General features: G+C 43.5%; 1 protein-coding gene across 5 annotated transcripts in view; it reads left to right on the plus strand.

Moving 5' to 3' along the window:
- zfhx3 (zinc finger homeobox 3) overlaps positions 1–16,722 on the plus strand; it is a 130,672-nt gene that overhangs the window by 21,680 nt on the left and 92,270 nt on the right. Inside the window, exon 1 of one of the 5 annotated variants that reach the window (XM_026379012.2) lies at positions 4,716–4,734. The exons of 3 other annotated variants lie outside the window; for them this stretch is intronic. The gene's annotated coding sequence lies outside the window, so the exon portion shown is untranslated. Of the gene's footprint in view, positions 1–4,715; positions 4,735–5,067; positions 5,087–16,722 lie in introns of those variants that run through there. One more of the 5 variants, XM_026379013.2, reaches the window with a different exon arrangement.

The following is a 16,722-nucleotide window of genomic DNA, read 5'->3' on the forward strand; positions in this document are numbered from 1 at the left end:
GCTTACTATGAACCAAGCCCATCCTGAGCCAGGAAGTAGAACCAGTGGCTCAGACAGGAGACAGGGAGGTCTGTGTTTATGTGGAGCAGGTTGTCCTCTCCTGGCTCCTGGTCTTCGCGGGTCCTGGCTGTGTGTGCAGCTTGCTGCTGTAAAGCCCTGCTTCCTCTCTGGAATCTTAGTGTTGACAGAGAGCATCTGGGCCCTGGGAGAGCTTCCAGCCTGCTGGGTCCTCACATGTACACACACACACACACACACACACACACAGGGATGACTGGAGAAGGGAGAGTGAGAGAGGTAGAGCACAGTTTGTACACTGTGTTTAAAAGATCCCGTCCTTTCCGACGTTGTTGTGCCCACTGACCTACACATGGACCTATCTCTGCGTGCCCTCCCCCTTTCTTAGCACAGCTACCTAAAGGTGTTTTGTGAATGAGTGTTTGGATGGGTGTTTCTTTTATCCTCACCTGCTTTGATTTAACAAAGAAAAGAATGTTGTCAAGGAGGTGTTCATCTTTCCTCTTCTCCTTTTGTTTTCTTAGTCCTTCTTGCTCTGCTGAAAATCCCCCTTTTTTGTGGGCTGTGCAGATCCCTGCACTGTGTGTTAGAGCTGTGGGTCGCCTGTCAGGACACGTCCCATATACCTGAGTCACAGGATTAGTTAACCCTCACAATACTATTGAGGAGAGTTTGCCAAACTGTGCACAGCTGGCGCTTTGTTAAGAACGGATTGAGAAAAGTTAGGCCCAACATTTAAAATGTGCCACATGTGCCCATCAGGTAAACTCCATGAGGTTTATCACCTAAATAAGTTCCCTCTCACAGCCAAGATCATGTATATATCATATGTATTAAACTGAAGTGAGACATCAATTTTGCACAAAGTGAGCCATACAAGAGCAGCACAGCAAGCTGTCCTGCTGTTAAAGAACAGCTGTACAAACAAAGAGAGGGGAAAACGAACTAAAAAAACACATTATATCAACATTTAACAACAGTTGCTCTGTAATCTGGTATTATTCCACAAGCAAAGTAGGGGCCTGTGTCAGGCCAAAGTGAATTTGGATACTGTTGTGGCAGGAGGAAGCCAAGTGCTTTCGAGAGGTTAGCCCGAGATGTGAAGGTCCATAGACGCTTCTTAATCCAGGAGGCTTGTACTTAATCGCTTTTGAAGTGCATGTGAACATGACTTGCTTCAACATTCCAGCCCTGACCATACCAAGTTCAGAAGACCAGGGCAAGGCTGAGCAGGAGGGTGGGGGTGAGGGGAATGGGGTGTTGGAGGGTGGCTTCAGCTCGCGCTAATTGGCTGCCAGGCTAGTACACACAGCCTGAGGCAAGAGGAATACCCTGTCCTCAACCCCAAATGTCTTCCAACTGTTCTCTTCCAGACTCCTTTTCTTTTCTCCAGTCTCTCCTGTTTGTCACAATTTAGCATGTTTTTGTGTGTGTGTGTGTGTGTGTGTGTGTGTGTGTGTGTGTGTGTGTGTGTGTGTGTGTGCTCGTGCTCGCGCTCGCACATGCATGTACATGCTACACTGTGTAAGCTGGCACATTATTAAGGGGAATTCCAGTGAAAGAGAGAAGTTGAACAGAGAAGGGTCTGTCCCATGGATTTGCGGTGGGTGGCATCCTAGCATTCTTCTTTGTGTGTGATAACTGCCCACAGTGACCCTGTGTATATCTCTGGTCCAGCCATTGTTGTATTACTAGCTGATGGCACATAGGACTCTTACACAGAGCATGAGAACTCCCATCTGCCTTGAGTTCACTGAACTTATTGTGGAGGTTCGAGGAGACTTGGAACTGTCGTCAAGCCAGGCTTTGGGAGACTACGTTAGAGAGATTTGGCTGGGGCAGGCTAGGGCTTTGCAGCCAGGCAGTCATCCAGAGTGACAGAGCACAAAGATGGAAAGGGAAAGGCGAGGGTAATAGGAGCAACAGGGGATTAACAAATGAGAAGTCATGACTTGGCATCTACGAGTGTAGTTCACACACAGACGAAACGCAAACGCATGCACACACACTTTGGTGTAGCGAGGAGAAATGCCTGGCACACTGTAACGTCTTGCAAAGCACTGGAGAGAAGTGGAGGCTGTGCATATGCCTGTTCCTGTTTTGTCCCTGTCTGTGTGTGCTGTATAGTGGTTCAGGTGCGGTTAATGTTGGCACCAGATCTTCAGGCCCGCGGCAATAAACAACAGAGCAGGCAGGAGGCCAGATGCAACTCCACAAACTTTTAACCTCTCCCTCAGCTAATCCCTTGCCACACTAGTAACTCTTTCTTTTTTTAACTCATTCTTTCACCTCTCACTCTCACTCTGTTCTTTATTTCTCCTCCCACTGCCTTCTCTTCTTTCTTTCTCTCTCCCTCCTTTAGTCCCACTCTCCTTTTAAGTGAAGTCAGTGTGCTGACCTCTAAATAAAGGCTGGAACACTACAGCTGTTACCAACTTCAAACAGCCAGTGCTCTGAGTGGAGCCTGTGCGGGCGTTAGGGGTAGAAATAATGTGCCTATTAAAACTAACTTAGAGCCCTCTTTACTCTCAAGGCTCCCTGGGTCTAAGTTGACGACACCAAACTAGGCTCGAAACTTACTCCAGCTCAGCCGAGATGGTCACAGTGCAGCCAGTCCTCTCACAGCCCAGTGTGAGATAAAGAACGAGCTAAGACAAAGACACTGTTCATTTTGAGTCCACAGTTTCTGAATGAGTTTCTCTTTGATATAATCTTTCCGTGGTCGGGGGCAGTAACAAAGGGTCACCTACACTTCCTCACTTTAGGCGCCAGTTACATTAGTTGACTGGACGTCGCCTAATGTAACCACATGCAAAAACGTTTTGGGCCCCAAATCGCACTCTAGTGGTTAGTTCTCTGTTTAACGTAGTGCTTTTAAATTTCTTTTTCCTGGCACACACAACATTCAAACAAAAGGAATAAAGAGCAGAAGGTTCACAAGGACACCGTAAAGTTTGTAACCAATGAATCTAGGCTGGTCATAGTTGTTATTAATTAGATCTTTATCAGTGGAAAAAGTTAACCTCTGTATTCATGGAACAAGTTAGGCTGACAAAACCCAGATTTGGTTCACAATGAATCATCCACCTCAAGTCCATATTAATAGAACTTGTAAAAATGGAGACTGTCTTTTATCCAAACACTCACAGAATGTCTCTCTGATACAGACTGAGCCAGAACCAAAATGGAAAACATCAGGATTAGTCACCCCACTCATATGTTTGTTGTCTCTTGTTATAAAGAAAAAGTTTTCATGATTTATTGCTTGTACAGATGGTTTTCATACCTTCACTTACTCCTTTAATCTAATAGACTTTTACATTTATATTATAGTTTTAATACGGTTTCTGCAGCATGTTGAGTTACCTTACAGGGCTATTTGCCCTTTTGCTGGGTCAATGTGTTTCCAGGGAATGCTTTTGCCAACCAAAGCCCCTTAATGAATCAGGGCACAAATAGCAAGTTTAGTAAATTTATTTAAAATCCAATTATACAATTTGTAATTCTATAATGAAATAACCATGTACTTTCTGAAATAAGCATTAATCTATTATCAGAACAATAAAATACAGTCCAGCACTTTATAGCACTTTAATCACGCTCTGATGTTTCTCCTTCGTAAACATTTACCGCCTTGAAACCTATGTAAAAGTTGGATATTATGACATTTGTACGTCACCTTGTTGCATTTCGTTACTATGCATCTTTTCTAGAATGCTAGAATTTGTGTCTATAGGCATTATTATCTGCAAGGCCTCCATTTTGCTTGTGTATGTTTTGTGCATACGTGTGCCTGTGTTTGTCCCCTGAGAAAAATAATTACAAGTTGCACAGGTTGTCATTACGAGCCTGGCTGTCCAGCCTTCCCCCTGACTGCATGACTGCAATAGGTTAATTACATGTCTGATGTTTATGATGTCATCATGTTGGCAACTTTTCCAGGCTTGTGGACACTGACTTATTTAAGCAGAGGTTCTTGATGATCCCTAAGGTTTAATAGCTGCTTTAGTTTGTGTTATTCTTCTAAATTCTAAAAACTGTCCTGGTCATATACTGCAGAGAATCATCTTCCTCTCAATGAATGGTGTTCTGTATGTCTCAGATTTAATTAATATATGCTGTGCATGTGGTTATTTAACCTGCCAGTTGAAAAATAGATAAGTAGCTCTACAACTCTAACAAGAATGGACTTGTGCCAGAAAAGATACAGGAAAAAATGTTTGTGCATTTGTGTTGCATGACTCACTCTCAAAATACACCACTTGACCTTTTCTGAATGGTAACGGTTAACACAAGGTAGCGTTTCAAAAGCAGAAGACGGTATTAAAAGTTATAAGTTGCTATTATTTGGGAACCAGTGGAGTAGTATTACAGAAGCAGATAAAGTACGCGCATTCCAGGCTGAAGTGGAAGAATGGGCAAGTCTAGGAATGGACGTAACATTCCTCATGGAACACCTGAAAGGTTAGGCGGAGAGTGACTGCAAGCTAAGAGAAAGAGTGCAAATCTCTGTCGACAGGCTGTGCCTCCTGCTCTGCTCCACCTGGGGAATGTGTTACCTAATGGGCCACAAAACTGCCTGGAGACCACAGTTCTCTTATCGCTGATATTAGATGACCCTGCAGAAAAACAGGAATCCATCATGAGGAATAAGACCCTTGCAGAAAAGTAGGATTGAAGGCTTTTCTCTTTTTCTGTGGACAGAAGGAAAGAATGGTAGGTAATGTTATCTTGTTCACAGTTACAAGAATCCTGCTTGCAGAGGCTATGGGTTTCGAGTTTCTAATATGTATATAAAGTTTCACTGCACAATGGATCTTTTGTCTAGAGCAAACTGAACACTCCCCCTCCTTCTTTTCCTCCCTACTCTTGTAAAAAAATGCATTCATGTGCTTGTGGGGCTGTGAGGACTCGGGTTTCTGCTATCTTTGTGTGCCATGTCGTCACTCGCCCCCGTGAGCTGAAATGTGCATCTTGCACAGACAGGCACATTGCCAGGGCTGCTTCAGCCACGGATTAGGGAGAATCCAGGAAACAACAGATTCCTGACAAAACAGCAGCATGACAGGTAACTGAAGTTGCACTAGGGAGAGAGGAGGCAGACGATAATTACAGAGCTTTTTGTTTTCTGGGCACTCTTAGCTGGCTACTTAAGTGCCTGATCTGAAATCTGTGCCTTGTAATTACAGTAGTGGGCCCCATTAGGGCAGAGGTCTTGGTGGGGATTATTCTCCTTCTCTTCTTTCCTGTGTGTGTGTGCGTGTGTGTGCGAGACCTCCCTATCACCCTCCTGCGTCATGTAGCAACCACAGCAGTCAGGGCAGAAGGACGAGCAGGAATTAGCCTTCCACTTCTCTGACTGCCCTGCATACACAGTCACATTCACACTTTCTGCCAGATCCCAAAGCTGCTGAGATCGTGCCATGCGTGCCATGGCTTGTACTTGGTGTGTCCCTCTCCCTTTCTCCAGCTCACTAATACCTTTGCTCCTCGTGCTGACGCTGAGAGATTTGTGTCGATTATGACAGGGTTGTCACAGTGATGAGTGTGCGGTGTGGAGTGTGTCATGTCGAGTTGACAGGGACTTGGGGCATGGCGTCTGTGGAGGTGGGTTGTGGCTCTAGGTGAAGCTGGTCTACACATCACCAGAACTGTGTCACCAGGTTGATGGAAGAAAGCCAAGAGATTTGCTAGTGGAGTTCAGAGGATAAACCTTGGCAATACCTTGGCACATGACGGCTTTATTGTGCTGCCAGACGGAGCAAAACAAAAACAGAGTGAGGGGGCAAAAAGAAATGAAATGAAGACAAAAACAGCCATGTGACTCGGAGATAGGACTTGAACTGGGTCATCAAACACCTCCAAACTCTAGGAACAGAAACCAAGATCTAGCAATCAACATTAGATAGATCCTGCCTCTTTAAGCTGCTAGCCCTCCTAATAGATTCTTAAGCACTGGCTTTAGTGCATGTTAAACCAGGATTACCCAATCAATTATGGTCAGTACAAACAAGGATTACTTAAAACAGTACATTTTTCTTGTTGAGAGGCTAAAAGCAGGCTAAATGGAAGAAGCAGCGCTGCTGTTGATGCGAAGAGCAGTCAGGATGGGGTCATGATAACCTCAGCCATGGGCACCAAGAATATAAATCCTCATGTATGTTGATGTCTCCCGAGAACTTTGTAGAGAATCTCCTCAAATGTTTTTGCAAGGTTTTCATTTCTCGTATCCTACACCGCGGTCTAGCGTGGAAAATGATTAATCACAAGTCCCATTCAAGTGTGTGTTTCTGATATTACCTGGCCGTGCAGGTTACTTTTTTTCCGTAGGTGTGGAGGACTGTGAGAGTTGATCAACACTTAAACTCACATACTCGCCCTTTCTCTGAACCCGGCTTTTGTTTACATTTTAATCACAATCAACAGCTGTAACCTCCTTCACAATACTCAGCAAGTAAGGACATATATAGTTGCCAAACCAGATCCCTGCACTCATGTGTGTCTGTGTTTACACATTTTCTCTCTCCCACATGAACCGCCACACACCCCTTAGATACTGACAATATATAACCTTAGAAGCCAGTGTGGACCAATGAACCAGAACTAGTGTCTTGACATCCTGAGACAGCAATAGGTATATGCCATTAGAAAAGATATGCGATGGCTTTGAATGAGCTTATGTGTCATCTTAACCTATGCACATGTTAGTCCATCTTTAGAGAGCAGCCAAGGATGTGGAGAATCCTGAAGGATCTAACACGCTCAGAACTGTCTGACACTCTCTGTCTCTCTGCCTCACACGCTTACATACTCACACACACACACACACACACTCACACACACACACACTCTTTCATTCAGTTTTCCTCATGTTGTCAGTCAGTGCTGAGTGAGTGGTGACTAACAGCCCTCTCCTGTGTAAAAGGTCAGCAGGCTCGTTGGAAAGAAAGAGTCAGCCGGCTTTTTGGATAGCAACTGTTCTCAGAGCAGTCAGTCAGTCAGTCAGTCAGCCATTTCTAATCAGAATATGTTGTTAATGGTGAAGGATGGTGAGACAGTTGGTCGAGATATTGTTAGTGACAGGAAAAGCTTGTAGTGACTGAGACTTCACAGAATGAACTGTATTTCCACAGCTAGACAGGAAAGGTAAAGTAGACTGAGGCTCAGTGAGGCTCGTGACATTACTGCTAGTGTTGCTTAAAAAATCTTCTTTAAGAACTTACTATATCAATTCATGTTTATACTTTATAAATGCCTTTGACTGATTTGTCATTTTACAAACTTTTTATGTGAGCTTGAAGCAAATGTTAGAAAAATGCTTTTGTTTCGGTCATATAAAAACAAGTCATCCAGTTGTTCAATTCAAACTCAATTCAAAGGTACAACAACCTCCCTCCCCTTCCAAAGGCGCTGTTTGTGCCCATTTTGAAATGAATCTTACTTAATTAAGAAGCAATAATAGTCCAGATATAGCATTCCTTCATTAGCTTAAGCTGGCTCCTGTAACCAGATCCACTGCATTAATGACAACACAGCCCCTGTGAAAAGCATCATTGTTCTCAGGATAATTGTCCTTTTAGTTAACGCGGCCCCGGGAAGGGCTCTCCTTGTTAGAGAAGCTGGCTGGGACCAAGGACAGCCGGAGGCAGGGAGGGGACTGGGACTGATACTGGCCCCGTGCCCGTTGTGACAAGCCCACTTGTGCCCTCTGCTTAAATCCCCTTGGTATGCAGTGGAATTAGCTGTCCCCAGGGTGTGGCACCAGGGGGTTGGTCATTAATTATATACCCTGAATCTTAACGAATGAAGAGCAATCAATAAAATAAAGCAGATGTATGCAAATAGCATGCTGATTATGCTGCCTAATGACATGTCATGTTGTTGGCAGAAGAGAGCTGAGGGAAGAGAAGTCAGGAAGGATATGTAGATAGATCCAAAATGAGTCAAAATACCAGTCTACAGGTTACCAGTCTAATGTTGAAAACATGCATGTGTTAAGACATAAACATTGGAAATGATTTTACTGCATTTTTTAATAGAAGTCGATTGAAGCAGTGTTTTGCTATAAAGCTGCACAGTTTCATTAGCTCGTTAGATTCAGTTTCAGATCTTATCATTGTAGTTTTATGTTTCTCTGCTAGACAGGCTGCACTGACTGTCAGCCAGGAAATGGTGTGAGACTTGGGGGTTGGGTCGGCTAGAATTTGAGCAAGATAGGGTAAAATCTCTTGGAGTCTGAGGTGTGGGGATGTTAGTGGCACTGCTGTTGCAGGGCTGATAACAGCTATAGGGAAAGGAGAAGAGGTTAGTTCACCTGCTTGGAACTCTGCCCTTGCACTGAGATCTCCATTGTATCCAGCCAGCTGGAGCTGTTGGAAACTCTATACCTGCCTTTAAGCAAAGAGGGAGGGCAGCCAAGAATTAACTGCTGCCTCATCCTGGCAGCCGCCAAGGATGCTGTCTGGCTCCATTCATGGCAAGCGTGAGAGGGCAACGAGGGAAGAACAGTAAGGGGAGGGGAAAGAAACTGTGCTGGCAATGCGTGTCACAAAAACCTGAAAGAAATTGTGAAGAAAGAAGGATTAGCAGTATCAAGAATAATATATGCTGCACACGGTGTGTGTAGATTCTTTGTTCAGCAGACGTACGATAGAAAAATGTACATCTGCACTTCCTCAAGGCGAATACAGCTCATGTTGGTGAGTAGTGTCAATTTCATGGAGCAGCTATGTCTCTGTTTAGACTGATTTACTCCGATAAAGGTGTAGCATAGTACTCAGGTACCGGTGTGTTGATGTGCTACCTGTGCATTGCTAATTTCCATATTGTCTGGCTGGATGAGGGTTTGTTTATGGTCTTCTAGTTTTCATCCAGGACAGTGAAATCCAAGACACAGTCAATTCAGGAGGCCAGGATGGCCCAAGGAGAGGCCAGGGAACAGGTGGTGACCCTGTGCCTGGGAGTATATTATTGACCAGGCACCAGCGGCCAGATTGATTACTTTATTGTATTGCCATGAACCTCAGTGACTGGAGACCTCTGGTTGACCCTGGCTGGACAGAGCATCGCAGTGACCCTCACCTTAGCTAAAGAGTTATGTGGCTTTGACCTGCTCCCTAATGGGGAGGTCTTGACCTGCTCAGCCACTGGCCTGAGTACAGAGCTGAAGCAGTCTTGCGCTTCTCCCTCCATGGTGTCAACCTAGGTAATTTAGAGGCTGGGGGTGGGCCAGGGTCTTGCAAGGGCCACCTTGTTTTTGGACTGGCTGTGTCCTGACTTTAGACCTTCCTCTGACCCACTGGTGTTCATTGTGTCAGCAAGATGGGCAGAGCGAGAGAGAAAATGTAAATTAATCTTCACCAAATTACACTAAAATGGTGGAAAATCAATACATCTCTATCAGATGTTCTCACTTTCAGCTAATGGGTCAGATAGATGGACCATGCTGAGGAGGATTGTTCGTTTTATTACATCATTGTATAGCTAAAAAGGTTTTGTTACACATTTCTATTTTCAAAAAATGTATAAAGAGAAGTACATTCTATTTTTGATAATCTGTGTGTAGGTCTTTCACAGAGCAAGTGGAACCTCATGGTACTTTGTGTGGTGCTGCAGTTTTCTGGGCTGAATGCCACGTTGACTAACCTTGTGCCCTATGTAAACAGGGCAAGACAACAAGCAACACAAGGGAAACAGCCTTTACTCTGGTCGAGGCTGTTTCCCCTACCACCACTTCCTACTTCCACTTAGCTGACAGACAGAATATCTGTCGGGCAGGTTTTTCCTGTGCTCTACATAGTTTTTAGTTGCCAGCTGCAGCTTCTCATCAGAAAAAACAGCCATGCACTTAAAAAGCTGGATAAACAGTTGATTCAGTAATGCCCCTCCTCACATGGTCCCTCTGCATTTGTGGTTTCCCAACATTCCTATCAAAAGTGCAAAATCTGAAAAGGCTTTTACATGTTTGAATATCACAGTCTCATTTTAAACAATGCATGACACATCACATCTGAGCAAATCTGCCTATGAATAGCAAAAACATCTCACTACTACAAAATTCTGATTTATTTTTCATCGCAAACTTTGGCACTGTTTTCCCCATTTTGAATGAAGAGGAGTTGATTTGCTTATGATTGAAGTGGAAACTGTGCTCCTGTAAAGTGGGATGTGAAGGCCATCTTTCTTTAGTGCAAATAAAATAATGGCTGGGAAACCTCTTTGTTGTATTTACTATCCTGACTTTTTATAAAGGAAATGTCAGATAAAGTCAGATAAGTGAACTCTTAACACTGGTCATAGTCGGCCTGTACAAGTTTCATTCCAATCCCCAGTTCACACTTGTTGCTGTCCTTTATCCTTCTTTCTTATTTGAAATAATACAGTGCAAATTAAAGCCTTATAATAATAGAATAATTAGTACTGTGAGTTTCTAAGAAGTTAGACATGGCTATTTGTAGATAGCTTTGTGACTCATAAGGAATGTAAGGGGATGGCAGCAGGAGACAGGATGTTTGGTAGAGTTTTACAGGTGCTCCCTGCATACCTGCCCAAAGAGGGGAATGCATGACCACACCCACGCAGGTGTAGGCGTCATGGTTAATTACTAATAATCATATAGGGGGTGATCCTGCACATATACCCCTTTTTGCATTCAACACACACTGTGTGTGTTTTTTACTTACTAGAAAAATCTCAACAGATTAAACAAACATGCTGTCAACATGAAGCAGCTGTGATTAAGACAAAGTGCAGCATTTCTGATGCTTCTGCAAAAAATGCATTGTGCTCCATCACCCACCTTTCTCTTACTGTGCCCCAATTAACACTCAGCCCCCATTACATTGATTGGGAAAGGTGTCGTATTGGCTAGGTGGGCCATGCGCACATTGATCTCATTGACCCACCCTGTGAACCATGAGAAAATGTTGAACTGTATATTTCTCAGTATCAGAAGCTGTTCTGTTGTATAGTGTGCGTGTAGATTGTACATATATGTATGTACACAAGTGTGTGTGTGTGTGTGTGTGTGTATTTATATACATGTGTGCCTGTTTGCATTGGGTGTGGCTGTGCTGTGTTGTGACAGGTTTCAGTGCATGGGCTTTCATGTGGTTCGAAGGACCTAACAAGCACATGCCACACCTAAACTATATTCTTTGGGGGCGCTTGCTAAAGAAATGTTTTTCCCCATCACATCTAATGATGCCTAGTCCCTTGCACGCACATCTATAAAAACACATACACACATACAGAGCCCCCTCATAGCCAGTCAAAGGGCAAACCGCTGCCCCACCTTCTAAAGGTGCACCTGGCATCTGCGAGTCCACTCCAATTACATATCCCCAATTACAGGTTATGAACCAATTAGTCACCCTCTCATTTTACACTGCCCAATCACCCCCCTCAACCCACCCACCCTTCTCACAGCTCAAATATGGGGGCATCTGTTAGAGATGGGGCAGAGGATTCTATTGTTGATGACATGAGAGAGGTTGCTGGTTTGGAGCATTTGCTGGTCAGTGTAGCTCAAGGAAGATTATGCACTGTTGTTCTTTTCTTTTGGGAAGAGATAATAGTTGACATGCAAATACCTCATCCAGAACAGCTGTCTGGAGGCAGTTGCCTTAGCAAACTCCAACATGCACATACATTGTAAAAAACACGTACTGGGGATAATTTAAGCTGTCAACTTGTAATTTGTAGTAGCATTCAACTTGAACTTTCAGGGTGAGCCAGTTCGCCCTGCTGTAATTCTCACCTCATTGCGAACATGTTTTTTTTGCATGTGTGCAAATGCACCGAGGTGAGCACAAATGTGGATAAGCAAGTTTACACAATGCACACGTGAATGTGTTGTCATATGTTTTTTTTTTTATCTGTGTTATGTGGTGGATGTTGTGTCAGTTTGATGGCTTCATTCCCAGTTCTAGTTTACATGTGTAAGGACTCTATACTGGGATAGAAGCCCGAGTGGAAACTCACTGCGCCATAGCATGAATTAATTCACAATAGAGCACTGTATCTGGCTACTATTTAGTCTCGCATGCAAATATATGACTTTACAGATGGGTGTGTTTTCCTAAACACTGTGTGATGCAGAGCTACCAGCTCGTCCTGTGTGTAAAATATTTCCTCATGGTATGGCGTTTGGATGGGGGAACTAGGATTAAGATCCAAAGTGCTTTCAGCTGTGATCTTCTGTTTCTTTTAGTATTCTGATAGCACTCTTCACACAGCTAGATCTTGTTTATCTTGTTTGCTGTGATGCTCTTTCAATGTCAAAACAAATGACACTATTAATTAAATGTGTATTAAATGTGCAGTTCTCAAGGACCGCTAGGCTGTTCTGAATCCATTGTCACTGAGTGAGATTTATTTGTCTTTAGAAAAAAAAATAACCTCATGGGTTTCATTTTTTGATACTGCATTAATGTTACGTGAATATTATAGTCTTCACTTAACACTACCATCCAGTAAATGTCAGTTGTATGGTCTTTAACTCTTCTTTTCTTTCCTTTATGCTTCTGTCATTTTATGCACCTTGGCCAGAGATAGCCTTAAGTCCATTAACTGATTTTTTTCTTTATACTGTACAGTACATACAGCCCTTTTCTCTTACCCTTGATACATGCTCCCTCTAACAGACAGAATCAATTAATGTTGTATATCGTAAAAGTAATGCTGTGGTCCTTTTCACATGCTGCTTTCTCTTTCCAAGAGGCATCTGTCATTGGCTTCAGCCCCTGATCCTAAAGCTAATTACCCAGCAATGTAAATTACACTGGGGTTGAGTTAACCCTGGGCTGCTTGCACTGTCCCCTGATCTCTGCTTCCTTCACTCTCCCCTTTAGCTTTTTCTCTGGTACCCTCCCTCCACCTGAGCTCTCTTTGATGACTTCTGGCTAAGAAGAGCAAGACATCATACCAAGCTCTTGTCCAAATCTCTAGATGATCATTTGTGATCCTCATCATTTAGCTGCCTTTGTCCAGTTTCATTCTGTTTTTCGTTGCACCTTTCTCTTTGTGTCTTCCTGCTCTTGTGTATCTGAGTTCAGAGAGACACTGGTGGAGTGGTGCAAAACTGAAGCTTTAGCTAGTTTAATATACTTATACATGCATGTATCTAAGTCAGAGCAAAACTACACATGCTCATGCACGAAAGATGTGTGCCTGTCCTCTGAGGAATGTGTGGGTTCTCATGTAGTCTTTGACCTTCAGACCCCGAGCTCACGTGACTGAAATTCCACTCACAAATACACACACATATACTACATACAGTATGGTCACACAGCACACATACACTGAGCTACTTTTATCTCCTTACTCAGAAATGGAATCTACACCACTTGAAAACTACAATAATACCCACAACCCCCTGAAGGTAATGGATAAGAAAGCCCAAAGATAAATGGCTGCAAACAACATCCATTAAAATCTTTGCTGTTTTTAGGCTGTTGATCCCCTGTCTCACCGTGAGTCCATGTAATGTGGGTGCTCCAGTGTTCCCCCACCTAGCCTCAGTTGTGCTACACTGTGCTCAGCAGGCTACCCAGCTGGGACCCAGATGTGGCAACCATGTCATGTGGAGCTCGGAGGCAGAAGATAAGAGGCCGATGGTAGGCCTGCTCCCTGGTCTTGGGTCTGTTCTGCAGCAGTTCAACTAGATGTTGCGGTTGGTGTGATTTGAACTTTGACAGGCCATGTCATGCTTAATGCCTCACTTTCCAAATACAGCTCAGTAGAGCTGATTTATATCTACCAGGTGCTACAGTGTACAAGCAGCTCTGGGATGAGAGGAGGCATGTGGCCATTTCATTAAGGCAGATGAACAAGGGCTACAGTGTGAGTGTGTGTGAGTGTGTGTGTGTGGAGGTGAGGGGCAGGAGGCTGGTGTTTCTCAAATATAGCTCCAAAGTACTGTAGCTGTCACAACATACAGACCAGACCAGCAGAGGAGAGGAAGAAGAGGAATTTATTAACACACTCTGCATTTCTTAAAATATCACACCAGTTTGTGCTGTTCCACGGCTTTTTTCATTTGTCTGTTTCCTCTGTCGTATTCCATCCACCCTTATAGATAGGTCTTTTGACAGTGTTTGGACACTCATAGACACTACCATGCCAAGTTTTTACTGCAAGCACTGAGCTGCCAACAGCTTTAATGGCCATATATTTGTTGATTTTCTTTCAGCTCCTTTACAGTAAAGATGCCTCTGCCCCTTGCTCTCCTTCTGTGGTGCGTCTCACAGAGAGAGATATGCTTGCCACCCTTGCTTTATCTGTCTCTGTGTCACACACGCCTTCCAGTTAGACAGCTTAGGGGTAGATGCTTTCTCAGTAGGATTTGCTCCATTGTTTGCAGTCGAATTTTGGAACGGCTTTTTTTCTGTTTCCGTTCTGTAGTTTGTATGGCTTCAGCTTTCCCTTGTGTTCGACAGGTCTCCCTGGAGGTCTGCGGCTCAGAACAAGAGCTCATATTTAGTGCATACGAACACTTTTAGTCACATTTTATCTTGTAGTTTCCTGCCAAACTGTAGTGTTTTCTTCACACAAGGGTCTCTGAACACTGTGGTCTGCTCTGTCAGTGCTCAGTGCAGCTACAGAAATGCTGTTTTGATGTTCCTTACACACTTCAGAGTCAGGTGCTGAGGTGTCTTTCAGCATTGCCCTCCAGGCCACCTTGTTATACACTTAACAAGTTGTTTTCATTTAGTGTTTCTTCCCTTTTCCTCTGTTGACAGTTCCTCATCACTGCTCTACTCACAAGGAATGCACATCACCTTCCAAGGTTTGCTTTGGAATCAGTTCTTGTAAACTGTAGGGCAAGCTTTGCTCTTCTTTTAAGATGACGATTGCATCAAGATCTTATTCATGAGAGTTTTCTTTATAAACTGCCAGTGTAACGATTAGACATCCTATTGGCTCCGTGTGCCCGGGACATTCACATTCCTTTTTCTATTTTGTCGCAGTTAAATACTTATTTCATATATTTGAGCATTATGTAGTTAAATAAAACAAGTGGACTCGTTTGATAAATAAAAATCCATCTATGAGTTTCCCTTCTGCTTATTTCCATTCAATGATCCTTTTTTAGTGCCAACGTGAACCAGCCACACCAGTGTATGTGGCACAAGGATAACCATGTATGAAATTCATAGCAGGCAGACTGTAGCACTATTTTGTCAAACTGTTTTTAGAGTTTGCTGTGTTTTCCCCGTGTGTTTGGACATGCACAATACTGTCCCAACATTTCTTTCTCACTTCCTCTTTTAAAACACAGTGCACATAATTCTTTTAACTTTATTAACTATCATAATTCAGCGGGGGAAAGGGGCAATATAAAGTGCTTTTCCCCTGAGGTTTATTGTTTAAAACGGGTGCAGTTCTTTCCCAGGGTAAGGGCTTCAGCTAAGCAGAGAGGAATTTGGGCCAGGCCTCATAAAAAAAAAAGTATTTGTGTACCAGAAAGATTTTCGCTTTTCCTTTCTAACTCTTTGTCATTAATGACTTTAGCAAATGTGAAGTGGGGAGTGAATGGTTCGGCTGTGCAAGGTCTTCAAAGGAACCCTCTAATTATTTATCCAGGATATCCTACTCTAGAATTAGAGGCCAGGTCACCATTGGCTTTCATGCCTTTTTTCTGCAAAGAAATAATTTCCACAGAATGGTTTCACTGGGCCACCCTCTAATCCCTGCTCTGTGTGCATGTCATGTGTGTTTGTGTGTGTGTGTGTGTTTGTGTAGTTGGTGTGTTTATACTGTATATGTGTTTGCACACATGCTGGGATGTGTGGACACAACTGTATGAGTATAGGGTCCCAGCACTCCTCAGTATGAGGTGTGTAAAAGAGATAGTAAGTTTCCATTTTCCACACATAACACTGCATGACTTTCCACATGTCTGCTCTCATCCAAGACAGCTTTCACCCACATTACTCAGGTTTCCTGGTTATTCGGCCTTCACATGCCTTCTTAAAAGGATCTTATCACCCTGCTCAGGTTTAGACACTTAACTGACTCGGGCTCTAAACCTCAAACTTGTGGCACTGCTTCACTGTTTCACTATTGAGCCACTGTGCAACTGGACACATTGTTCCACTGCATGCACCTCAAACAGCGTCTCAGCCTAAAGCTTTTAGAGTTACTATACAGATTTACTGTTTTCTACTGTTTACTGTGTTTTCCAGTAGACATGTTTTTCCCAAAACACACTATTACCCCTTTTGTTGGTGTCTTCTAAAATTCCCTTTTAGCATTCCCTTAAGGAGTGTGTCCCTTTAAGAATCCTCCAGTGTATATTTGTGTAATTCCAGGTGCCCATGAACCCTGTGTTTTACCAGGTGCAGGACTAGGTCATTACTAAGGTATTTGTTTTCCAGATTACACAGAAAGGCACTGGATTATAGACATGTTATCCATGTCCCCTATCTGTCTGTCAGGGCATGATCCCTGCATGGTGACCTGGGTCCTAGTCCACTGTTTGCTCCTGTTTGCCTTTATGCCTGCTAAAAAAAATCCCATGGACCAGATCCCAGAGCTACCAGGTTGTCCTGTAGACCAGATCCCCCTTCTCCTGTCTCTCTGTCAACAGGGATTTGGTATGCTGCTCAGTGTCAGCTATCCTTAATGGAAGTAGAAGCAGTGGTAATGACACCTCCCTATTCGCCCCAATCCCTCAGGTTTTCGATTGTAGGGTAAGGGAGC

This window comes from Anabas testudineus, chromosome 3, assembly GCF_900324465.2.
Source record: "Anabas testudineus chromosome 3, fAnaTes1.2, whole genome shotgun sequence".
Classification (NCBI taxonomy): domain Eukaryota; kingdom Metazoa; phylum Chordata; class Actinopteri; order Anabantiformes; family Anabantidae; genus Anabas; species Anabas testudineus.